This window comes from Protopterus annectens, chromosome 1.part2, assembly GCF_019279795.1.
Source record: "Protopterus annectens isolate FY-2018-M chromosome 1.part2, PAN1.0, whole genome shotgun sequence".
NCBI lineage: Eukaryota > Metazoa > Chordata > Ceratodontiformes > Protopteridae > Protopterus > Protopterus annectens.
The window spans coordinates 198,520,094-198,547,633 of NC_056727.1; positions in this window are offsets into that span (position 1 = coordinate 198,520,094).

The window sequence follows — 27,540 nt, forward strand, 5'->3', positions numbered from 1 at the left end:
ATCCACAATACAATCCCACAAACATGTGAACATTAAAATGTGCAATACACTTGTACAGAAATGTTACCGGCACATACCCACATAATGGTCTGGCCTGAACTGAGCCATCCAACCCCAACACACCTGGATACATAATTGAATACCCATCATCCCTTTCACAGCACAACCCCCCCCCCTGAACATCCACCAAAACCAGCCATACTCGGGCTGCTAGAAAGGCGCGGCCATATCTGCACATAGTGACCCCTGCCCATATCTAGAAGGCAGTCTCACCCTAGGCATTCTCAGGATTGCAAACTATGTATCCCTTGCATGTATAACCCTAACTTACAGCCATAAAGCAAAGATGGTCATCGGTCCTCACAATTTTTGGATATCCCTCATGGGATGTGTATGTGTTCTAAACATTAGACTTGGTGTCACGACACGATGTCCAGTCCTGTATACATCTGGACACAAGTTGTATGAGCCGTAGTTGTCCACAAGACTGCTCAGCCTCCAACCAGTCCTGCAGAACCTATGACCCAGGATTAAACATCTGACCATGATGCACGTCTCCCCACGTGCATTAAAGGGAATATATACCTTACACATTCGCATAGTGGCAGTCAGATATAGGGTGCTTAAGGCACTGTAAAGCAGACGTAAGTAGGGTTATCACCTGCCCCACCTTGTGAGGGACAGTCCCTTTTTGGGCAGTTGTGTCCAGACCAAATATAATACAATGGCAAATGTCCTGTGATTGTAGGAAATATGTCCCATATTTCATGTAACAGTTGCATAAAACAGTTAATTGTGTAAAATACTCAAAGTTACAAGAAACAGATGAAGCAAACAAACCGCTACAAGAATAAGTGTTCATTTAGGAAAATAAGTAAAGTTCTAACCTTTGTACTGACCGTGGATATGTGTCAGCCTGTAATGTCTGTGTGTCCCGAAAATGCCCTGCTTTGGCCATATGAAAAGGTGGCAACCCGAGACATAAGCGGGTATGCAAACGTGTATGCACGACAGTAGGTGGAAGTGATTCAACGGTATGGGAAATGTAAATGAGCATGTAGGTGTATATGCATGTGAATGTAGAGACCAATATACACACACACACACACACACACACACACATATATATATATATATATATATATATATATATATATATATATATATATATATATATATAAATATATGCAGATATGAAAATTGAACATGGTCACAATATAGGAAATCCCCATAATAGTGCTGTTATATATCAGGATGACCATAGGTGAGCACACCTCTGCATCCCCAACCACAGGTAGGATGCTAAAAGTGGAACGAACGATGGCCCCTTGCTAAGTCTGACTTTCAACTAGGTACAGGGCAGTCCCAGTCCCCAGTCGGGCAAATCTAAACCCTATATATATATATATATATATATATATATATATATATATATATATATATATACACACACACACACACACACACACACACACACACACACACACACACACATATATGCCTGTATAGATATATATCTACATACATGAGAAATTATATATATATATATATATATATATATATATATATATATATATATATAAAGAATGGACGTTGTAACAGTAAAGCATACACAAAGGATGTGAAGGGAATCAAGAGCAATGTTGGTATAGTAAAGTGCTTTCAGCATATGTCATAAAAAGCTGCCCAGCAGTGAGCAGAGCACCGCTACTCACACCACAGGCAGGGTATTACCACTGGGAGTAACATCGTTGAAATGCTAGGTCTACTTTACACAAAGGCGGAATGTAGTCCCATGTTGGGACCTCCAAAAATTGGAAAGTGCAAATGGCTGTATTCCATAACACCAGGAAAGGCACGTATGTGCAAATATACATGGCGGTAGACCCTGTGAATACACGAGGTGGGACAGAATGTGTGTAGGTCCCAAAAGCTCTGGAGAGGGAAATGTGTAAAGGTGTGTCATGGCTGCGATAACAAGTGGATAATGGATGTTACGCCTGTACATTTAACACGGGTGGGGTGGAGGAACTATGGGTATGCAGTTATGGATCCAGGCGTGCCAGGGTTGGATGGGCCGGTTCTAATGGACCGCCCCGTGGAGGTCAGCTAGGTCGTAATAGGTATATATGCATACTCACATGCAAAAAATATATGTTGACGTACAAATTCTGTAACACATGCATTCCATTTGTTGACATAAAGTGCGTATGAGCAGGGAATGTATTGACACACTGATGTACATATATATAATGATATATATATATATATATATATATATATATATATATATATATATATAAAACAGCAAGATATGAATATACATGTATGAATACATATGCAGATATGTCTGTATATATTAATGTAAATATATATATATATATATATATATATATATATATATATATATATATATATATATATATATATATATATATCTATGTTACAGTGAGATACACATGTATAAACCTAGGTTATGTTGAAGCGGTTATGGGTCAACAAACGTCTACTTACCACCCACCCACCCCAGCTAGGCCGGTGAGGCATACAGACACGCAATAAAGGTAAATACAACACTGGTTCCCAGACCACCGGCAGGAAACTACCAGTGGGAGAGATCTACAAGGCCTACACTTTAAACATGGACAGCGATGTCCCTTGCGGGACACCAAAAATTTGGGACTTCCAGTTAATGGGGCAACACAATTACAACCAGGATGTAGCTGTACACGGAGCAGTAGGTTGTGCAAGCCTAATAACACATGGGTTGACACAATGTATGACATGTGTCCCGACACGGGGAGAGTGGGCAGTGTGTAGAGGAGTGTTCATATCCCACCTGCGCCCACAGTAAGGAAGAGTGCTGTAGAGTAGTGGCATGTGGAGGAACTATGGGTATGCCATTACGTGGCTAGGCGTGCATGTGTTGGCTGGCAGACACGTATTAGAACCGCCTCGTGGGTGTAAATAATATTCCGATATGGATATTGCAGACGCCCATGCCTCCCAAACTATAAGAGCACATCTACTGGACAGTCTGTAAACCATTGGGGGAACACATAGGGAACATATCATTGAACTGTCTCCGATTACCAGGGACGTCCGTGATTACAAATCAGAATCCTAACACAATCTCAACTAATCCATCCTAGAACTAGTGATATTAGGAGGAAAGGTGGCGGAATTCATGTAATGAATAATGACAACATGTAAGAGTCATAAACTGCATGCACCTCAGAAAATGTGTATGAATACATATGTGCTCTGTGTCCGTCAATGTGTCATGTTAATAGCACCAACCTTCTAAATGTGTCCCTGAGGTCGTTATGCAGTGTCCCTGATTCAGTGTTTATTCTTCCCCATTCGTATGAGAGGTCTGATAGTGAGAGAAAGCGCATGTTCCGCTGACTACCTTAGAAGATTGATAGAATAAAAGGTATGGGGTTACCACCTGTCCACCTTTGCGAGGGACACTCCCCTGTGGGCAGTTCTGTCCAGCATAATAACTGTAATTAAGGCAAATGTCCTGTGATTTAGGGCAAAGACTACCTATATTGTCTGTAGTAGTAGCATAAAACAATTATGTTCCTCTGAAACACCTAAATGTTATAGGTAACAGTATAAGCAACTATAATGCTACAAGAGTATCCTTTTATTTAGACGAAACAGTGAAGTACACTTTTTACTGGCTGTGGGTGTCTTGCCCTGCAAAGTCTGACATCTGTACATACAGGTCCTATAGGGTTGCCACCTTTCCAAATGGCCAGAGTGGGACATATTCTGTAGAAATGTCAGACATTTCAGGACTAAACATACCTACAGTGCATAGTACAGGATTACACTTATTTGCACAAATAAAAGCTTAATCAAGTTGCATTTGAGTTGCTTATGCTACTTTACATAACATATAGAAGTGTCATATATAAAATAACTGTTGTATGCAATCATTAATGAAACGTAGAATATAATAATGTCCTGTAATCTGGACATGTGCTATGTCTTGATTATTTGCACACTGTCCCTCGCAAAGTGGGACAGATGGTTACCCTAAAATCCTACCTTGGCCAGTTGAGAAGGTGGCAAACCTATAACAGATATACGGTAGCATGACCCGTCCAATGGATATGGCTACCACAACCCAACTACTCGTTTGTAATGCAGGGTCTCAGTTCCCATGTATCAACCAGATGGGAGCAGAGTGTATGCGGAACACACAAATATGATTAATTCACTGGACAGGCTGCTGATTCCGTACAGTCGAACGCCATGCCGTCGCCTAATGGGCAGCCATTCCCGATACTGTAGTCATGTAGTCCGATGTGATAGGCATTACAAGGTGGGAGCAGATTGTAAGAGGAACACACAATTATGAATGATTCACCAGACAGGCCACTGATTCCGTACATTCGAACGCCATGTGGTCGCCTAATGGGCAGCCATTTTCGATACTGTAGTCAGGAGTGGCCTTAGGTCAACTGGTGCCCTAGGCAGAGGGCACAACAGCACCCCCACCACACCACCCAGTGCCCCCATCCTGATCTACCTACACCAAATAAATACTGGTAAAATGCACCCACTAAAGCGGCGCCATAGGCGGCCACTTAGTCGGCCTATGCCTAAGGCCGGCTATGACTGAAGTCTTGTAGTCCGATGTGATAGGCATCACAAGGTATGCCTAAGAGGAACACATGAATATGAATGAATCTCCGGACAGGCCGCTGATTCCTTACAGATGAACGCCATGCCATCGCCTAATAGGCAGCCGTTTCCAATACTGTATTCATGTATTCCGATGTAATAGACATCACAAGCTGGGAGCACATTGTATGAGGTACACACAAATATGACTGTGTCACTGGACAGGCCGCAGATTCTGTACAGCCGAACGTGATGCTGTCACCTAATGGGTGACCAATCACGATACTGGAGTCATGTAGTATGATGTAATAGGCATCACAAGGTAACATTGTGATCCTCGCTCACACCCAGGGGTGTGAATGACAGATGCAAGCACCAATGCTGGTGCATTAGCAAGTGCAGGAACAAGCGGGTGTAAGCGTGTTTGGCTACCAGTATGCGAGTAGTGCATTGGTTAAGCAATGTAGAGGCTAATTGAGCATAGGTAGCTGTAACCAGAGGATATCATACAGCGCGGTCATTCATCAGTATAGGAATGTATCCCATCATGTAGAAGTACATGTGAGTGTTTATGTCCAGCATATAGGTATATATATATATATATATATATATATATATATATATATATATATATATATATATATAGAGAGAGAGAGAGAGAGAGAGATGTATCAGGGACATGCCATGTGGCAACAAAGCATCACAAACAAATGAAACGAGAAACACCAGTGATGCCTGTATTATGTAGTGGTGTTGCTCTATGTGATCACAAGACTCCCTCAGACAGACAATAGTTGTACAATGGCTGTATACATCACTCTGTGCATGTAATGTACATTAACACAACAGTACCTGTCCAATCATTATGTGTGAACAGTACTCCTGCAATGTGCAACATCATCATGATAAAGGTAAATGGGGTAACCATAGGGGGACCGGTAGTGTTTTGTGTACAATGGGGTTGCCCTCCTCATGTGTGCCTGAACCATGTAGGAGTGATGTGCATACCAGGACCGTGCACCTGACGGACAGTGGTGAGGATAATAGTAGTATGTTATGATGCATATTACAAGGGTTTCATGTGTCCAGTGGCCACGTGTGTGTAATGGACAGCTGTGTATAGGGCAGATGGTGTCCTAGGAGCCAAATGGCCTTATGTGTCTGTAGGTGAGGGTCAGATGTTGGTGAAGGAGTTTTGGTATGGCCGTGGAGGATAGGTAGGAGCACAGAAATGACAGCATGCAGGGTTGGTATATGACACATGTGGGGGGGATACACCTTCGATGGGGATGGGTCTTCAGCAATCAAAAGCCCATGGGAACAGTGGGATGGAGGTCTCCAGCCATGGGCAACTGCCACTGCACCTACACTGCTGCAAATGAGGCAGTTCTGTGGGCTGTCCAGGACAGGCAGCATCACCCTGTAAATGTGACACTCCGCCCTTGAACTGGCATATCTGGCTTCGTAACCCCTTAGGGAGCCACCTATGAAATATGTCCAGGACGGCACGACAGCAGATATGTACCTGTCTGGTCTCGCTCCCAAGGGGGACATGCTCCATCCTCAGTGGTGGAGCCACCAGAAGGTGGTGCATAGCTAACAGAGGTTGATGTTAATGGCTGGGCCCCAGTTGTGCTAGTGCCCGGTGCCATGGTCAGCAGAAGTAGGACAGGAGGATCTGCTGGGACCTACCAACCCATTTGGCCTATGGTGTTGCATTTTAAACCCACATATGGCTTAGTGATAGACAACAGCATACAGGATTACCTATGACAGTATGCATAGATATCACCAGCAACCCAACAGATTGTATACATTTGCAGAGGGAGCACAACACATGCATATATACCGCATGGCAACTGTACAATGTGTAGTAGACATGTGACCGCAGCTATGAACAGTTGCCCATCATTGGCTTGTCACTGGGAATCCCACACAGTGTCAGTCATACCACTGTCTCATGTGACACATGTCCAGTCAGGGATGCGATGGCAGTAACACATCCCTATAATCATGTACTGTCTGCAATCCCCACACCATGCTTCTGCTGTGCACAGAAGTGTGTTCAGTGTATAACACAGGAAAGAAATGGTTGTACACACTGACCTGTTCACAGATGGCCCTACAGATGGGGTTCCCTCATGAACAGAGTACTGCCATGTCTATATTTTAACATGCAGAATAGCCATTTCCACACACATGTTAAACAGGCGGTACTCTCAATGCAGCATAGCTACACTTACATGCTGTAGTTGTGTGGCACATCACCCTCCTGTCATTAGGCTATTTCCCACTGTTGAAAATGATTGAGGTACATCCAGATATCATCTGCGATGCTGTGTCAGAACACCACATCCAGGTACCATTCACAGCGACTGTCATGGCTAGATAATAGCATCTTTCCCTAGATAGTGTACTGTGTTTATCATGCGGATGGCTATGGGAACACCATCACAACTGTACCACATGCAATCAGCTAGAGGAGGACTGCAATAGGTGAAGAGGCCATCACCTGACCATTTCCATCTGTTACAATACACATGCTGTTGCTGTGCAGGTGTACACCTTCACATCCACCAGAGAGTGTGTGTGCAGGACAGGTAATGTACACCAGGGAAGGGCTTGGAGACTTCACCATAATCTGCTACACGCTGAATAGTGCAGGGTCAAACCCCTGACTACTAATTACTATTACATGTGCATGACGTTACTACATGTGCCACGGAGGCACCATGTTGCAGTGCTGTAAGAACATGTGTGTAGGTCAGTGAGTGCCATCTGCAACAGATATAGTAGACATACATTAGGTGTGGCACACATGTCAATCCACATGAACGGATGCCATTGTCACCACAACCACACTCTAATGGACACGCATTGACACCTTTGCCAAGGTGGAAAATACACAATGTAACTATTTAGTTTGCCACACTGCGGTAATGCACAGGACCACATGCACCACGGGGGATATCTGGAGGTTCAATGGGCTAGGCCATATGAAAGTGCATGACAACTGTTGGTAGGCCAAAGAGGTTTTTACTAGGAGTGACTGTGGTTGGTAGCATCACAACCCACACACAGACACAGGGTGCCAGTACTGTCATGGAGGTATACATTGCTCCATGGGTGTGCAGTGTTTGGCTGTGCAAGATGGCTTTACAAGGCTGGGTGAGGGGTAATCATTGCCATTGCGTCACCCGACAATGGTGTGCTGTGCAGGGGTGTAGTGTCTGCAATGTCCCACACAGATGGGTACTGCAATATCTGGCCTGACATCCTGGTTACCAATGTGTAGGGCCATAGCTTTGCAATGCATGCCATGTCTGAGTTTGATAGTCCTTCACATGGACATTGCCTGGGATGTGCATGTCCGATAATACTGTACAGTGACATGTACAGGTGTACCTGGTTTGGTAGACACATGTAGTGTACACAGCCTGTTATACCCCGATATGCCAATACTGGCCTGGTGTGGCGAAACCTGCTTACAGTGAGCAGGTCGGCCCTGCACCTGCATGTATAGAATGGACAGGTATTCCATGGTGTCAGTGGCATGGGTCCATACAGGGCACATGTGTACAGCATTGTCTGGCCTTAGTGGATCACATATGATGGCACCAGATATGTTGCAGCCATTCAGTGTGGAACATAGTGAAGGCACAATGTCCGCATATATGTGCCAATTGTACCACTATACAGGGTGCCATATCCTCTGCAGGCCACTGCAGTCACACCATGCCTACTATCTGTCCTCAATGTGCATGTTACTAGCAACATAGTGGGATATCCTAGGCAAGGTTGTATGTGCATGGCACATGGGTGTGGGACATATACCGAATACTAGTAGGGCTGCATACTTAGTTCACCAGCCCTTTTGCTAGATGTATGGTTATGGCTTGCCAACTCAGTGCCATGGCTGACTGACAGCTGTACTCCACATGAGGTGGCCAATGTTTCATAAGATGGATACTATATAGGAAAACTACAAAACCCGCTCACAAACATGTCCAATGGTAAGACAATCACGGCCACCTCTACACAGGCTCTGACAGACAAACACACACTTGCCATGTCCTGTATACAAACCCCTACCATATCACACTGCAGCAACACGCATTTAGGGCACATGCTACAGTGAATATTACAAAGCACTGTACTTGTTTCATGCAGACACACATACACACACACACACACACACACACACACACACACACACTTGGCATGTCCGGGATTAGAACACCGACCTAACTACTTTACTACACTACAGCATTACGCAGTTACAGAATGCGTTACCAGGATTACTGGGACATAGCACTCACAGAGGTGTATTTGTGGATGGGTGACATCATCGGCCTTGCTAACGGTGGGTATAAGAAATGTATGGAGTGTGAGCAGTATAAAGGTATTACTCAGTCCTCAGGCAAATGGGGAAACACACATACACACACACACACACACACACACACACACACACACACACACACGGCAAGTGTGGGACTAGAACACCGACCTGACTACTTTATTACACTTCAGCATTACGCAGTTACAGAACGCGCTACCGAGATTACTGGGACACAGCACTCCCAGAGGTGTATTTGTAGATGGGTGACATTATTGGCCTTGCTAACGGTGGGTATAAGAAATGTATGGAGTGTGAGCAGTATAAAGGTATTACTCAGTCCTCAGGCAAATGTGGGAGACACAAACACACACACACACACACACACACACACACACACACACACACACACACACACACACACACACGGCAAGTGTGGGACTAGAACACCGACCTAACTACTTTATTACACTACAGCATTACGCAGTTACAGAAAGCGCTACTGAGATTACTGGGACACAGCCCTCCCAGAGGTGTATTTGTAGATGGGTGACATCATCTGCCTTGCTAACAGTGGGTATAAGAAATGTATGGAGTGTGGCCTGTCTAAAAGCAATTTAGAGTCCACCGGCAAATGGGGACAGGCATACACACACACGCCAGTGTCGGGTACGGAACACCTGCCTATTTACAGATAACTATTACAATACTACATATATACGAATTGCGCCACACAGACTACACATGTCAAGGCTGTCATTATGACCGTCTGGGAATGCGGACATCAACAGGGATGCTGGCAGTTAAGATGTACATACCTGTGAACCTGTGTGTTTAAAGTATGAATCCATCCTGACTTGGAGTATGCCCATCTGTGGAATGGACGACTACCACCACTATACAGAGTTACAATGGCCATGCCCATACACAGAGGCACATAACCAACACAAGGTGTCACTGGGCATGCTCATACAGTAGAACAGGGCTGTTTGGAATGCACTGTGTCCATCTACACAAGGATATACTGGGCATGCTCATACACTTAGTAGCACAGGGCTGTTCGGAATGCACTATGTGTCCATCTACATAAGGATATACTGGGCATGCTCATACACTTAGTAGCACAGGGGGCATGCTCACACACTTAGTAGCACAGGGCTGGTTGGAATGCACTACTATGTGTCCATCTACACAAGGATATACTGAGCATGCTCATACTCCTAGTAGCACAGGGCTGACTGGGATGCACTCTGATGCTAGACATGGAGGGCCACAGTGGCCATGCTATTACAGGTAGACATAAATAACACATTGTAATGGGCTCTGGTGTTGGTAGTTGTTAGCGGAAACACTGCTCTACATACATTTGACACCGGTCTTTAACAATTCAGCTGTCATTCTGGGATGACATGGCTGAAAGTAGGCAGGCCTTTGTCACATATCACATGCATCCATGATACAAGGGAGTGTTGATATTACCCAAGTTGCATCCACCCACACAGTGCCATTCCAAGGTAAATGTCCTAAACACAGGTTAACTCCCATACACCTACAGTACAACTGCATTGCTTTCTTATGCTAACCAGTGCTAGATGTGTAGCGTCCATATTCACAGCTGGCCACTGTAGATCCAACAATGGGGAGTACTGACATCTGTGCAGTGAGGAACACCTGGCTGATGTCTCTGTAGTGCACAATAGCACTACCACCATATACCTCAGAACCTAGCACTACCATCATATACCTCAGAACTAGACATGTGGGCCATAACACAGGTACGGACTGCTTCAGGTGGTGTGCCCACATACATAAAGGCCACTCACATGTACTGACCTGTCCCCCCACCAAAAGGCATCACAGATGAGCCATGTGCAGGACACAGTGTCACATGCTACATTCTAGGATGTAAACTGCAGACACAACCATGCCCTCGGACCACCACCACGCAACCATACATGTTGTATGTCAGATGAGTACACCACCATGTGACCCTTGACCTGTGTACTGTACTAAGCTCTACATCAACTGTAGACAGTACACATGTACTGACACAGTTGCATCATGTGTTATGCAATGCAATGATACCACTGTCTGTGACCTGGTCAGCTGTACACATACCAAGGGCCCTCAGTACTGTCCACTATTAGCAGATGTCTGTTGTTGTAGTACACCATGTAGTATGGATATGACATACATGTACCTGCTCTGGGTATGTACATGCCACACACACACACAACATACCTGTAAATAGCATTGCTGTTGTAGTCCTTTGTGCAAACAGGTGGCTACAGCTATTACACACATGCACATGGAATGTAGGTCCATGGCTGCTGAATGCTAACAGTACATAAGGTGTGATATCAATGCTGACAGAGGTAACATCCCCTCTGTACTGGTCACCCATCATATCATACAACAGTCCATGTTTCATGTATGTTATTACACATATCCGCCAATTGCAATGCCTACAAACATGACCAAATGTCAAGATTGTAGGACCTACACACCTGTACACGTAGTGTTGTGCATTCAGATAACATGCGTGTGCAGTTGCTGATGTATGCAGGTGGCGTGTATCCTAGTACATCATGCAGCTGCAATGCAGCCTCAAGATTGCCAACTGTATATGGTGATATGCTGAATGTACAGAAAGATGTACCACAGGTATGGACAGATGTGTTGAAATAACTAAGTGGCAGGGCATCTTTGCAGATGGATGTTTGCTGTGGACAGCTCACAGGTGTGTCACAAGCCATCCTACAATACCCTGTGTAACCGGTAAGCAATGGTTTTGTTAATTGAAGGACATAACACACAACTTAGACAGCAGTCAGGGTGATAGCGAAGGTAAATCACTTGACACCTGTTAATAGATACGACGTCCCTAGTGCATATATCAGCACTGTTGTCACATGAAGCGTCAATACAGTTTGTAACATGTGCAATACTGCTGTATGCTGACATACATAACATGAGCTAGGCAGGTCTGAGATTCACAGTACTGGCATGTGTAGTTGCGTGTGTGTCCATATTTGTCACGTATTGTGGGAATACATCTCAATTGTTACTCACTCTCCTATACACTAGTGTACACATCTGTACAGACTGCAATGTATAAAACAGGACATAGGCAAGGGTGTGTATCTCACACATGTGAGGTATCTGTATGTGCATGACATAGGTGCATTAATTACTGAATGCCACAGTGTGTGCATGTAGGGCTGACTGGTCCCTGGGGTGAGGATGTATGTTACCATACTGAACTGATAGGACCCCTCCCACCATCCAGGCGATGCATTCAACTATCCGTGTTGATGCCCCCGATCTTAGGCCGTACTGACTACCTGTACATGTGTATTCTCTGTGGCACATCATGTAGGTGCACAGTACTGTAATGATGATTTGCACATAGGCAGGGCTCCTCATCACACCAGTAGCAACTGTGTCCGAGTGTGTGTTACTGTGTCAGTGAAGCCGTGAGTGTGTGTGTGTGTGTGTGTGTGTGTGTGTGTGTGTGTGTGTGTGTGTGTGTGTGTGTGTGTTACAGTGTCACTGAATACATGTGTGTCAATACCTGAGTGTGTGGGTGCAGTTGTGTGTTGGCATCCTGTCATGGGAATGTGTACTACTGATTCCCATTGAGCCGTCACACTTCCCACTGGCCTCTACCCTTATAATCAGCTAGACCACTCTCTTACCTCACCACTCCATGTAACTGTACCTGTGATGTCACCCTTTATGGATGTCACGTCTGTGGCCACAGTAGCTTAATACACAGCTATCATGCTCTTGGAATGGTAGACGTGTTTGTAACGTGAGACATTCTCACTGGTATGCGGCAGCTACACTGTGCATGCTGGTATATTCATACATACCTGTGAGTAGTCCACATTGACATATGGGACACAACTGCAAACTATGACATCCACCGGCACATGCAATTAGACCTGAAGAAAGACAGCAGAACAACATGACCAACATGCATTTACTGTTGTTACACAAGACACACACTGTTAACAGTATTATCTGCTCACTGTCAACAGTCCTCAACATTTGTAAACTACACATATCATCCTAGTCTGTTCACCCTGTGCATCAGACCATATGAGCATGTCCCTGCACCGATGGTGTGGATGTCAGGGATGCGGCACAGGCATCATCATATGCACAGGGTGTTAATGTTTGCTAGAGGCCTAGGCTGCACCATTGGATGACATCATGTGTGTGGGTTTGGGCCTTTGATTTAACTGGGCGTGTGTGGATGTTATGCATATGTGTGTTGCGGTGCCCTACATATGTGTCCAGTGTGTGCGTGTATGTCTGCACACAGTTCTCCCATGTGTCTGGCCTACACAGGGGTATTATTGACAGCTGTAGACTGTACAGGTGAGATTTTGCAGTTCATGGTGTCTGGCCACAGAAATGTGACCTGTGCCTGACAGGGGTTGCATGGGCACTACCAGACAGAGGTGCAGATTGGGTACTGTCTGATGTCACTAGTCCACTGGAACTGTGTCCCTGTTGGGACCGTCCTGGGCCACGTGCACATGGCCTGTTGTGTCATGGTGTGGACAGCACAACACCAGATGCACTGCTGCTGTTACCGCCACTATGGGAGCGGGCATGTGAGGTAGCTCGTACACGTAGACCTGACACAGGTGATGTAGCAGGCTTATGTCCATGTGCCCGATACCTCACTCCTACCAGATGTTCCAACACAGACAGCTCACGCTCGCGGATTGTCATGCCATGGTCAAGGACTCCAACCATGTCACCCAACCATCTATCCAAAGCATCAGTAATCTGCTGTTGAGCATTTACCATTGCCTGGATGCTGTTGTTTAAAGAACGGACAGCAGCCCTCTGTAGCCTCTGATCTTCTCTGTTGCACCATTCAGCACATGCTTGTGCCTCCATTACAGCCTGAAACATTCATCTGGTGACACCAGCTGCTGTGCTCTGTCATGCAGGAGCATGTTGGCCAGAGGTCCTCCTATGAGCAGCACTGGCCACGTGCCTGTGTGGGGCACCACCAGTAGTTTGGCTGACACCATGGTGTGCAGGCACACCTTCCATAGCCCCCACACTTTCCTGTTCCAAGCTACCATGTGCCAACTGTGCTTCCACTATGGCCACTGGTGATGGGGTATGTGCAGGTATGGGATCTGTGTGCGGGGATGAGGTGGATATAGATGGAATGGCAACCAATGGCACAGTTTCAGCCCCTGACAACTCTGCCTGTGACCCAATCATATGTTCATAATAACTTCTAGAGTCTGTGGGGACACTAACATCTGATGTACCACAGGAGGGCAATGCACCTACATCACCTGTGAGGGTGGACAAGAACTGTACATTACAATCTATACAATAGACACACGCACACACACACGCACACACACACACACACACACACACACACACACACACACACACACATGTGATATGACAGAAGGCATGCAACATGCATGTGATATGGCAGATGGCATGCAGAGCAGACAATAATAGTGGTAGTTATCATACATCCCTAGGTTGCACACAACAGCATGCATGTGTGATAGCAGATGGCATGCAAATTACACAATCACAGTAGTGGTTAGCATACATCCCTGTGTTACACCATGTGGACCAGCACAGGTTAACAGTACACCTGCCTGATGTGTGGCATATGACCTTAATAATCACGTGTAGTATGACATGTGATCTGCTGACGTGTGCAATGCATGCATACATGTTTAACACAATGGTGTCCTGTCGAATATACAGTGGGGCAATGGTGTACCAAATCAGTGTTGTCTGTCCACCCTACAGATATACTGCAAATGTAGCTGATGTGCATGGCCATTGCAGGGAATCATGAGGAGTCTCTAGTGCTATACAGTGTGAGTTGCAGACAGGGTTCATAGCCATGACTGTGTTCAGATACAATGCATATATACTGTGGAATGTGACCCACGTCACTGAGGTGTATACACACTAAACCATGATGTGGAAGTTGTAACACAGGTCACTGATGGGTATATGGATGACACCCCTGCACATCTGCAACCATATTGCTGCAGCCTGGCAGCTATGGGTAGACATGGCAAACACGTCGGTACACCATGTCCCACATGACATCTGTGTACCACACACACGAGGAGCTAGTATGGCATGTATGTCCATCACCAGCAACGGGAATGTACTGTATTTGTGGCCTGATGTGGATACTGTACAGGTAACTGCTGTCATGTTGCAACACTCTCAAGATGTTCAACACATCCTATGTGGTGGATTGATGTTATGCCTACACAAGATGTGCACAGGCTTGTAGGATGTCTAGCGTTCCACATCTACATTATGACCATTATACAAAGGCCATGGCCGAACCATGTGTAGCCATTGTACGACAGAGTGTACACACAAGCACAACACTTCTACTGTGTGTGTTGCTCCATGTCTCTGGCCATCCTCCATGGCCATGTGTGTACATGTGTTGTCCAAATTATAGTGATGGGCATCTATTTCACATGTCTGTGTTGTCCCATATGACATATATGCTCCACTGACAATAGGGTTATGCAGATAAAGGGTGGTATGTGGGATATGTTTTCAGGGTAGGTAGGCAGTGTAGCAGCCAGGCCAATAGATGTCATGGACATGTCAAGATAGCACATCACATTGTGTGACATTCATAGCAGGGCTATGATCCACACCGGTGAAACCTGTGTGCTGGCCATACTCCAGGCCACTGTGTAGTACTGTTTGTATTCACCACATGTGTAGATCAGATCTGTGGTACATTCCTAAAGTGAACAGCACCTCCACCATTGTATGCACAGCTGTCACCACATCTGGCAATAAAGTTTGTGAGGATTCATGTCGGTGAGATGATTCACATAGTTTGCAAGTGTGGCACATGGATAGTCATTGTGATGCATTGCAAGTCCAACCTGTATATTGTGACAGGACCATACATTATGTGTACATGTTGTGAATGGCCACATGACAGATAGATTTGTGCATTACAGTTCCTGATAAATAATAACACTCTCACCTGCAACGGGCTGCTGTTGCCGTGGAACACCAGAGGTACCTAAATAAGAGTAACACAGCAGTATGAGCATAATCCACCCCTGTATAAAGGCTACAGGGACCAATGTGCATAACACATACACCAGTACATTAGACTATACTATGGTGCATGCACATGTGTGCATACACAGAGTAGCATACTATAGTATGTGACATGTGTGTATACATGCCTTGCATATGATGTTACATTACATATTGTACAGTGACACATGCAGCTATATGGAATATAGTTGTTATAGGTGCAGTACTGACTTACCAGGCAACTCCAGGCTCAGTGATTGAGAGACACCCACCTCCAGAATATCGGCTAAGGCTTGTGGATGTGGTTCTGCAGGTGTCCCCAGGTTGGCCAGTAGCTCCTTGGTACGTGTTAGTGGGGGTTGAGTTGGTGGTCCACAACCTATTGCACCTTGTTCCCCTGGCGATTGCATTTGCACACTGTTTTGCCCATCTAATGAGGTCTGTACAGTGTCTGCACACCTGCTGGTATGTGCGGTTGTGGCCACCCACATCATTAACCCTCCTGCAAAATTCCATCCACAGGGCATCCCATTGCTGTACATCCTGTGGCACATGGCTGAACAAGATGTCGTGATTATCGAGTAGGTATGGGATGAGGGCCTCATCCTCCAAGCATGTAAAAGGGGGAAGCCTTGCACACAGCATACCTGGAAGACATAATGATGGAGACAGGTCACAGTACCTCGGAGACATACAGAGCTACAGCTGAACATACATGTGTATCACATTACTTCAGTTTAAATAGTTGTATTTGCAAACCTACATGACACTGACATGTTTGTGTCACACACATGTGACACTCAATGTTGAGTGGATATTATCACCATATATATGTGTGTGTGTGTGTGTGTGTGTGTGTGTGTGTGTGTGTGTGTGTGTGTGTGTGTGTGTGTGTGTCACCTGATTACATTGCTCATATTCCATGTGGTTGCTGTCTTGATGTGGGCATGTCTGTTTGCCTGTACTGGTGTTCCTACCTATCAGCACATGGCTGGACGTGTCCACATTAAAGCAGTCAACCTTGATGCAGTGTATATGTCACATCTAAGGACTTACACGGCCTTAACAAACATGACCTGTGACCCTGCAGACATTCTCACATAAGGTTTTACATGTATTTGTTGTGCCATATACATCTACACGGCACTGTACAGCAATTCAACATCCTGCCATGTATCACCTGTGTTGCACATGTTATACACATGGGACACTGGCTAGCCAGATGGTATTTGCAGGGATGGATATCAACTATGGCATGTACAGTCAAAGTCAACAAGTGGGCTATATGCCATGGGCCATGTATGCATCTAGGATGAAAGGTTACCTGGCAGTAGCCAACAGGTGGGTCTGTGGGGCCGGTTGGAGCAGTGCCACATTACTGATCCACAGGGTTAATGATACATATATCATGCGTTACCATGCGGTCATCACACCATGTCTGAGAGGGGAGTGATGTGCAGCTTTGATGGACAGGAATGCATAGTATGGCAGGACTATGTCAAGTGTATGGGACAAGGATCTGTCCAGCATGTGGTAGGTGGATGTCCATGAAGTATGTCTTCGAGATCAGGATGAGTACGTGTAGCATGTCCGACATCACTGGGTTGGACATGGATTTATTCAGGGTATGCATCACGCTACATAGTGGAGATGGGGAATGGGAAGGCTGGTGTAGGCCATCTGCACATGGCCAATACCCCTTAAAGGGAATATGTGATCTGATATGGGTCACTTGAGTGGTCTGTATGGCTGGAAAATGATCTCTATATTCATGAATGGCACCCTATTATTATTAGGGTTGCCACATATGACTCCCTGACAGGTGTGGCAACGTAGCTTTCACAGGAAAGACAACTGCCCAGCTGCATCCCTCACACACAAGTGTCCATTATGATGACCGCTGCCTATGTGGTAGTTCATGGGTACAGGGTTATTAACATAGGGGTGACAATGCAAGTCAGCTATTGCTCCTAAGTCATAGTCATTCACATACTTCAATAGGCAGATGCCTTCTGTTTGTCTGTGAGGTATGGACTACAATGAGGGGAAATAGAATTCATCAATCCTGGCATGCTGTAGCTGCCACTGGTGTGATGATCACATATTATTCAGACACCTTCTGTAGTGTTGTTTCTGCCAGCAGTCCTGTTGCTAAACACTCCTGTGACATAGGAATGTACATCTAGTATAGTGAGTGTAGGTGGTACACAGTATGGGTGATGATGTCCTATAACTTGGCAAGGTTATGATATGCAGTGTGACATCAACAATACTGTCATCTACATCTGTACTGCTGACATCACTTAAGTGATCAAGGTTCATGGCCTTCCAGACCAGACTCAGCAGGGTAGTAGTGCAGTACTTCCCATTATTAGTGGTGTCTCCCTCTTTGTTGGGTTGTGATACCTGTTGGTGTGTACCATTCCGTGTGTACACAACCTGACATGGAGCTATGTTTTACATGAGGTGTATGTGGAGAGCATCTTGTTTTGCCATATGTGTATGATACAACCTGTGATGTGGGCAGGTCCCATGCAGACTGAGTGCAGCTTGTACCTGCATAGTTGTGGGTACAGGGGCCCTGTGGTGTACATGGATATATGCTTGTGTACCTGTTGGAGGGAGGCGGCCGTGTTTTTATATTATCCAAGACCCTATCTGGATTGCTTATTCATGCTAAGCACTTGTTCAGGACTTGTAAACAGTACGTAAGCTAATGATTACTATAGCACTCAATCTTCCGCATCACCTACAGGTAAGGGTGAACAGGTTATGTACATACTTTTCTCACTTGCGTAGAGTAATGTAGCTGTTGTACTCACTTTCCTCACTTATCTAGGTGAATGTAGTTATATATTCAGGCATATCCAAGAGTCAACTGCCAGTGTTCTCACCTGTCTATCTGATGAATCTGGGCATCTTGAGGCAATGTACACATTGTCTCATGTACACAGACAAGCCTCTCTGCCTACCACCCAACACTACAACCTGTGAGAGATGCACTCATGTAGCCAAACTGGAGGTAAAGGTCTCTCCAACCAAGCCTGACCCTGACTGTCATGTGGAGAAGGTGCACAGTCACACAACACAACACTCATCACATAAGCCTCACTGTATCTACCCCACCATTAACTGGGAAAACTACTCGTGTACCAACACATTAGCTCAATGGTTTCTGGAATTCATAAACACCAATGCCCTGACTCAGCATATCCATACACCCACCAGGGGCAACAATACCCTAGACCTAGTCATTACCAACATGAGTGACTGGTGCTCCAAACGTGAAGCCAAATCCTCGTTGGTCCGATCAGACCATGTGCTGAACACCATTGACATCCACATCCCGCACCTACCCCCCATTAGGCGAACCACAGTATAATATGTCTACAAGGCCAACTACATGCTTCTTAAGGCAGACGTGGTGGACGTCATGACACCCATTCAGATGGACAGTACTGTTACAACTGCTGAATCCTACACAAATGCACTCTATAAGCACTTACAGGAGTGCATGGCTTGTGCTATCCAAACAGAACCAGGACGCTATACTCATAATTAACTAAACCAATCTGGTGGTCCCCTGCCATAAACATATTGTACTACAGGAGGAAGACACTGTTGCAAACGTGAGTACAATACCATGCATGGAGGAGATCCCTGGCCAGCCTCAGCAAGAAGGTGAGATCCCTTATACGATCCTCCAAAGTTAGCTACAAAAACTATAACGCAACTAATCCCAACAACAACCACCGAGCCTCGATGTCAACAACCAGATCTGCTCTGAGTTACAGCACAAAGGCACGAGCATTACAGAAACAATTGATATTGGCAACATCCTGGCAGATCCCTCTCAAAGCTGCACACTCTGAAGGCAATATCACAGCATCCATGGGACCGGACAACATCCCAGGCTGCATTTTACATGAACTTCGGGATCGTACTGTCTCCTCACCTATGCACCATGTTCAATAATAGCCTCACATCGGGCATAGTGCCCCCTGAATGGCACACAGCAACAGTTATCCCACTCCACAAAGGTGGCGCCACAATGGACCACGGGACCTATTTCCCTATAGGCCTGACTAGCCTGGTCTGCAAGGCTATGGTGCACATCATGGATCACTGTCACAGAGACATTGGGTACCTCCCAACCTTGACCCCTCCCTTTTTGGCATTGTTAAGGCCAGACCGTGCCTCCTAAACCTGGTGGGCTTCTTAGAGACAGTTATCAAGGCATTAGATGAGGGTAAGGAGGTCCACACAGCCTACCTAGATCTCTCATAGGCTTTCAACACCATTCCTCCTCCTTCTGGTATTATCAACATACCCATCCACCTGAATATTAACCCCCACGTCATGTGATAGTTTGCAAAGTGGCTCATGGACAGAACACACACAGTAGGAGTTGCATACCCTAGGTCCGACTGTATACCAGTTACAACTGCTGTTCCCCAGGGCTCAGTCCTAGGACCCCTCATGTTCGGTATATACTTCTCTGACATACAGACAAGCACAGGAGGGCTTTGGCTGAAAAGGTTTGCAGACGACTGCAAACTAGGGGACATAATTGTTTCCCCAGCTGTTACAGACACCCTCTGGAAGGGTCGCACTGAGATAGACACCTGGTGTTAATATCATGGCATCAAGCTGAATGCCTAAAAGTGCATAGTCATCCCCTTTGGATATAACTAATTACCCACGGACTACCACATAGGTGCTAGTCCCCTACATACAAAAAAGGTAATATAGGATCCGGAAACACCAGTAGTTAGCAATCTCTCTTTCGATACACATAATGACAAGGTGGTTAGAATATCCTTCTACATGGCCCCCCTAATCTCTAATGGGTTCACATCCAGATCAGAGGGGCCATTGTGACTCTACACATGTCATATCAGACCCATTAAAGGATACAACACACCATTTGGGATATACCTTACAAGACAACTGCAACAGCTTGGAAGACCACACCAGTACCACAACAAGAGGATTACTGACCTCAAACAGATGACCTATGCAGCCCAACCTAAGAAACTCCAGCTGTACTCAGTTGCATACCGCATACTCACAGGTGATCTCTGCTTGACATACAAGGCCCATGTCCAACCCTGTATTGCTGGATATGCTCCACCTAAACAGAGGCCCCTGAGAGCCACATGCTCTAGGGATATACACCTAACCACAACGATGAGTAGGACTGCTGAACGGAAAGATTCCTGACCCGGACACTCCCTATGCTTTGGAACATGATTCCAATGTAAATCAGGCACGGAACCTCACAAGCACTCTTCAAGGGAAACCTTGACGTGTGGATGGGAGACAGACATGTACCCGGGGATCACTGCAGTGGCTCTGCTGGACAGAGGCACAAATGGCTCTGCCGTTCAGAGGCACAGGGAACCAACCTATGGGGGTGGTGAAAGACAACACATGCTAGCTAGGCTTACAGATACCCTTGGTAAGATAGCCTAGTACCTACCTTTGCACATATTACATGTCTTATGTGCATGGATAGTTAAATAGCTCTTCCATTTTACTTTGCTATCATGCTGATAAACTGTCGGCTCACTAAAAGACATATGTATCCTGTTATTGTGTATTGTAAATGCCAATTGACATAACTAATGTTTCCCTACCATTACAATAATGCTATGTAGCTTGTAATACGTATCTGCCTACAATACTGTACATTACACTGTTATTTGCACAATATCCCACAATGCAAAACATACTTGCACAGTGGCCCAACCTTCCACATGTTATTCTCTGTATTACACCCATACATATGGCTACAGTTACAATATATCAACATATACTATCCCCTGTTATAGCACATACTTGTTGGACCAACCCTGCCACTGACATCGGCTGGTGAGGAGTATTTCTGTTCAAAGCCCTTATATAGCATCCCTTGTGGTGTATGCGGTGTTTCCCTTGTGACCTACAGCAGTACACACAAATACTACAAGCGTGACTATGCTCAACGATACATCACTGCAAGATAACTGCATCCACTATATGGATTTTGTGTACTTTAAATACTACAGAATAGTACTACATACACAGACATACTGACTGTTTTACATACCTTATTAGTAACCCGACGTATCGTTAACAGTTGATTCAATCCTTTTTCAATGTTATTTGTAATGTTTCTTCTGGTATATACAGATGGTTTGAATGTGTGATAACACATCCTTTTCTAGTTACATATCGGTAACATGTAGTATCCCGTCCACCAATTGCTGTTCCAAAGTAGTTAATTGGATGCACATCAGCTGTGCAGCTACTCCATTAGCCGATACCATGGCAACAGTGGTGTATAAGTGAGTACTCCTTTTGGGCGTTGTCCATTTGCCTTATTTCGAGGAAGACGGCCAGATGTGTTATAGCGATATATTTCAACAGCTATATGGAGACACACAGAGATATATTAGCTTCATGACTCCCGTGGACTGTGTGTAATGGCTAGATGATTTAGTTCTACATATGAGTACAGCTGTTATATTTTGGAACAGTGCTACTTATGCAGGGTTTGTTTGTACCTGATACTTCTACAGATGTTTAAGTCTGGCAAGGATGTTTGGCCAGCTCAAGGCCGTATGGCTATGCATGAACTGTTATGTGGTGTACAGTGTGCTCACCAGACATCCTTGATTTGGTGTACAAGTGTAGCATACTGTGCTGTTACTCACTAATTGCTAACACATCCCGGTGTACGCACAACCCTCTGAAATGGGATTAGTGCAAACAAACCCTATTACATCAGCAGCTGTTCCATTGTATAACAGCCACTATTTCACTTAGGGCCATGTTAGTGTGTCTCTGACAAGGTATGTTAAGGCTTCTGCAGATGTCGTACAGTGTGTGAATGATTTGTGATGTTATTACAGTTTGTATTGAAATATGTTTGGGTGTGGGGGTGATGTTGGTGGGTGTGCTTAGCAAATGCAGGTGTGTAGGAACTGCTTTTATACATAATCACTATGTGCATAAGGGTTCCTTCCTTATTTGAACACCTATCCTTTTGTGGACTAATACAATGGTATTTGCAGGCTGATTCATTAAGGCACTGTTATGTGGTTCCTGTATAGCATGCAGGTGATGTTAGTCCTTGAATCCCTTTGGTAATACATCTGAATGTAATAAAGTGTTGCTACATGATAGCTGTGTATTTCTGTCATAGGTATTTGCAGTCATCATAGTTGTGTTGGTGACTGACCCTCTTTGGCTAGGGTTGCCACCTTTTCATATGTCCATAGTGGGTCCTTTTCGGGACTCACATCTGATTTTACAGGCTGACACAAACCCACAGTCAGTACAAGGTATAGAACTTTCCTTTCTTGCCTAATTATAAACTTATTCTTGTAGCAGTTTAGTAATTTATCCTGTTTCCTGTACCATGTAGGTACTTTAGATACAGAAATAACTATTGTATGCAACTATTACAGTACATATGGGACATAATTATGTCCTACAATCCCAGGACATTTGCCACGTTTAATATATTTGGTCAGGACACAACCACCCAAAGAGGGAGTGTCCCTCACAAAGTGGAACAGGTGGTAACACTATCATTGGCTCATGTCCATAGCACATATTTGTAATGGTGTATAGGCATATACTCTCCATATCCTTTGTTCATAAAGGTTGGTAGTGGAAGAATGTGTGATTTCTATGGTCTATGTTATACACATATGTGAACATGTTAACCGCTGTATACGGGAGACCTACGGAATCCCGAAACCACAGTGTGCCGATGCACACAGTCCCGGGAACAGACTCCCATACCCCACATTACCGACATCGACAGTAACTCGCGAAGGTAACATGAACATGGAACACACACATGCACACACAGGCACACTGCTACCGAACACATCCAAACAAACCATCCTACACTACGTATGAGCAGGTGGTCAAGCCCCCCTGCACACCCCATGTAGGTGTCTGTGCCCTACACACCACCCCTTACTTTAATAGTCTACATCCTAGGTCACACAAACAGACGCACAAAGCTAACACACAACCACACAGTCAGTCACCCAACAACACACACCACACACAGAGCACACACTTACACACACTACAGCCCTAAGAAACACACGTATACACAGTAACCTACCCAAACTGCAACACCAGAAGCACTGACTAACTGTCCATTAACATCGTGAGATTACACCTCGTGCATCTGGTGTTTTGGTACTGTGTTCTTTCAGACCTTAAGCCCTGGGATTACGTGCGTCAGTATGTAAAGCAGTCAGTATGTGGTAGGCATCTTATTTATATGTACCTCCGTGGTTATGTAGATGTTGTTAACCTATCTATATATCTACATATTTATGTATATCCCCATATATCGACATCTCTCTCTCTCTCTCTCTCTCTCTCTCTCTCTCTCTATATATATATATATATATATATATATATATATATATATATATATATATATATATATATATATATATATATATATATATATAAAACATACACCTTTCATTGTGTATATGCCGGTTTATCCTATTTCAACACATTCCTACCTTTTGTGTTTTATCCTGTCAGTATACACAACTGCCATTGGTACATCTCAGGTAGCTTTGTGGTATGTTATTGTGATGAATGTGCACATGGTTGCGTGTTCTAATCCTGGCAGTGATATCTTACCTCTCAGGGCAGGTACTGGTAGTGCAAGGGTGATGAACGCACATTTCAGTGGTTGTGTTTCACATGTTTATTATTCTGTGGAGAACTACCTATATATGCAAGCTGTGTTTAAGGTATACTATATAACATATACACATCTGTGAAGATTCCTGTCAGGGATACTCCCCATTATTTGGAAACACATCCCTGATTACATTATACAAAACACCTCACAAACACGCCGGGGAATCCTTGCAGAGTGGGTGGTGAACAGCAGCTACACCCCAGGGATCCCGCAAGTGGCTCTGCTCCACAGAGGGACAGTTAGTTGATCGATGGGGTGGTGACAGCAGACACATTTTGACTATGCTTATGAGTGGCCTCGGCAGTTGGGCATGTACCTACCTATGTATCTATGAACCTGTATATACAGTATGGACACATGCTGATAGCTTAATATACTGTTCAGGTATTGACTTACCTTGTGCCAATGGCGGTTGTGTGTACAATAGTTGAGGGCTACCTATGTAGGATGCACACAGTAGGCCACCTATACATGACAATTTACAGGTGGTCATGTGTGTGTGCCATCCATGTTTGCTGTGTGCAGGTGGAGAAGGGTGTCAGTCCATGAGTGCTGACACTGTCAGTGTGTGTGCTATATGTTCTCTCTTTGCCAAGGCATGGGCATACTGGGCATGCCTCCGTCTGCCTACTGGGGCTAGCACAGGGTGTTTGTGGTCTGAGCCCCCCTGTGCCTGTGGGTCCCTTGGTAATGGTGGTGGGCTGTGAGGGCCTTCACCATTCTTTCCCTGCTGCAGCTGATTTCACAGGATTATATTGTGTAGCATGGCACATACTATGAAGATGTGGGCACACATTCCTGGAGAGTACTGCAAGGCTGCACCAGATATGTTCAAGCAATGGAACCGTAATTTCAGCATCCCAAACACGCACTCTATGATGACTCTGGTTTCTGTGTGTGCCTCATTATGGCATTCTTGCGTGGCTGTGTGTGCATTTCTGATGGGTGTCATCATCCCCAGTTCCAGTGCATAGCCAGCATCCCCCACCAGGTGGCCATATGGGATGTCTCCCCTGGCAAATACCTGATACAGCTGTGAGGCATGCCAGATGTGGGAGTCGTGATAGCTTCCAGGACTGCCAGCACACACATCCATGATAATGCCCTGGGCATTGCACACGACCTGGCAGTTGATGGAGGGGAATCCCTTGCGGTTTATGTAGCGCCTACCCTGCTCACCGGGTGGTGACTTGATGTGTATGTGCATGCAGTCTATTGCACCCAGTATCTCTGGGTAGTCCGCCACACGGTGGAAGAGACGCATATTGCTGGCCAACTCCTCCTACATTCGGGGGAGGTGTATGTGCTCATTGGCATGTGGTAACATGGCATCCAGGAACTGGTGGAGTACCCTGGATGCTGATGCCTGTGAGATCCCCATGATATCTCCAGTTGGCCTTTGGAAGGTACGTGTGGCTAGTATTCTCAAGCTTACACATACCTTTGTGTCCACTGGGATGGGTTCCCCTCTGCTATTTCTGGCTCTGAGGCATGGCTGGCACAGCTCAACAAGTTGCTGTATGATGTCCCTGTCCACCCTGTAATGCTCAACTATCTCCAGATCATGTAGCCCCTGGTAGGTTACCCTGGGTCTGAACACTCATCTCCTCCTCCAGTGCCTGAGATGGTTGTCAGCATCATCCTCCATACCACCATCAGTCTTCAACACATGCTGGTGAATCAAAGCTATGGCAGCCCCTAACATATACATATTAAAAGTTCCCCGTCTGTATACACCAATGGTGCAGAGTGTCTGGGAATACACAAGTGTGTGTGGGGGGGCTTTCACACCTTATACTATTGTGCAATGGATGATGCTGGTGTTATTGGGTGTGTTTGTGCTATTCCAGCTGCAGGGTATCTTAATTATTGGTTTTACAGCAGGTACTGCTATTGTGGGGCCTTTGGTGTTGACTTACTCTTGTCTGCCGTGATTCATCTATTGCCCTTTACTTCTATTTTCATCCCGATTCACCTCCCATTGTCAGGCATGCATCCAGCTGCCGCCTTTCTTGTTTTGTGCTTCCACAACCCAGGATTGTGTTGGGAAATGTGTTATGTAGCTGATCTACAGCAAGTTTGCTTTGTTCTGCTGTGACAGTTCTCTTTTCTTTGCTGTACAGCACCTCCCCTTTCTTGTTCTGCAGGTAGCTGCTAGCAGGCTTGTTAGCTGTTGTCTATGGCCCACTGTAAATTTCTAGGTGTTAATTACTCATTTGTACTCCAATTACCATGCTGCAGCATTTCCTTATTGTCTTCCTGTATCCTTCCTGTTTCAGCTGTGGTGTGCGCCGCGCACATCCGTTTACCGGGTTTCGTGCGCGTTTTCATCCACGTTCACATGAACTTTCGGTTACCTTCTGTGCTCTCATCTAAGCAAAGCTATGGCTACTTCCACACCCCTATCCTGTGGCTTTACTTAGCAACACCCAACATGGATTAGCAATGATCTAATGTGCTTACAGATACAGTGGTGCGCCCCACTCTTGATGTCATGTTTACCTCCAGGCCACTCCTCGGTGTTGTAACACTATGCAGTGTGGTACATCCATACGCCGGCGGGACGTTTGTGATTCAGTATTACTTGACTCATTTGCATGGCATTGACTGCTAATTCCTAGTTACCGCACGGAATACTGTCACAGACCCTTAGCAACCCTTGTGCCATGGTTGTGGTGTAGCGTGCATGCCATTGACTATTATAGGGATATCATGAATTGTGTTACATTACAGTTTT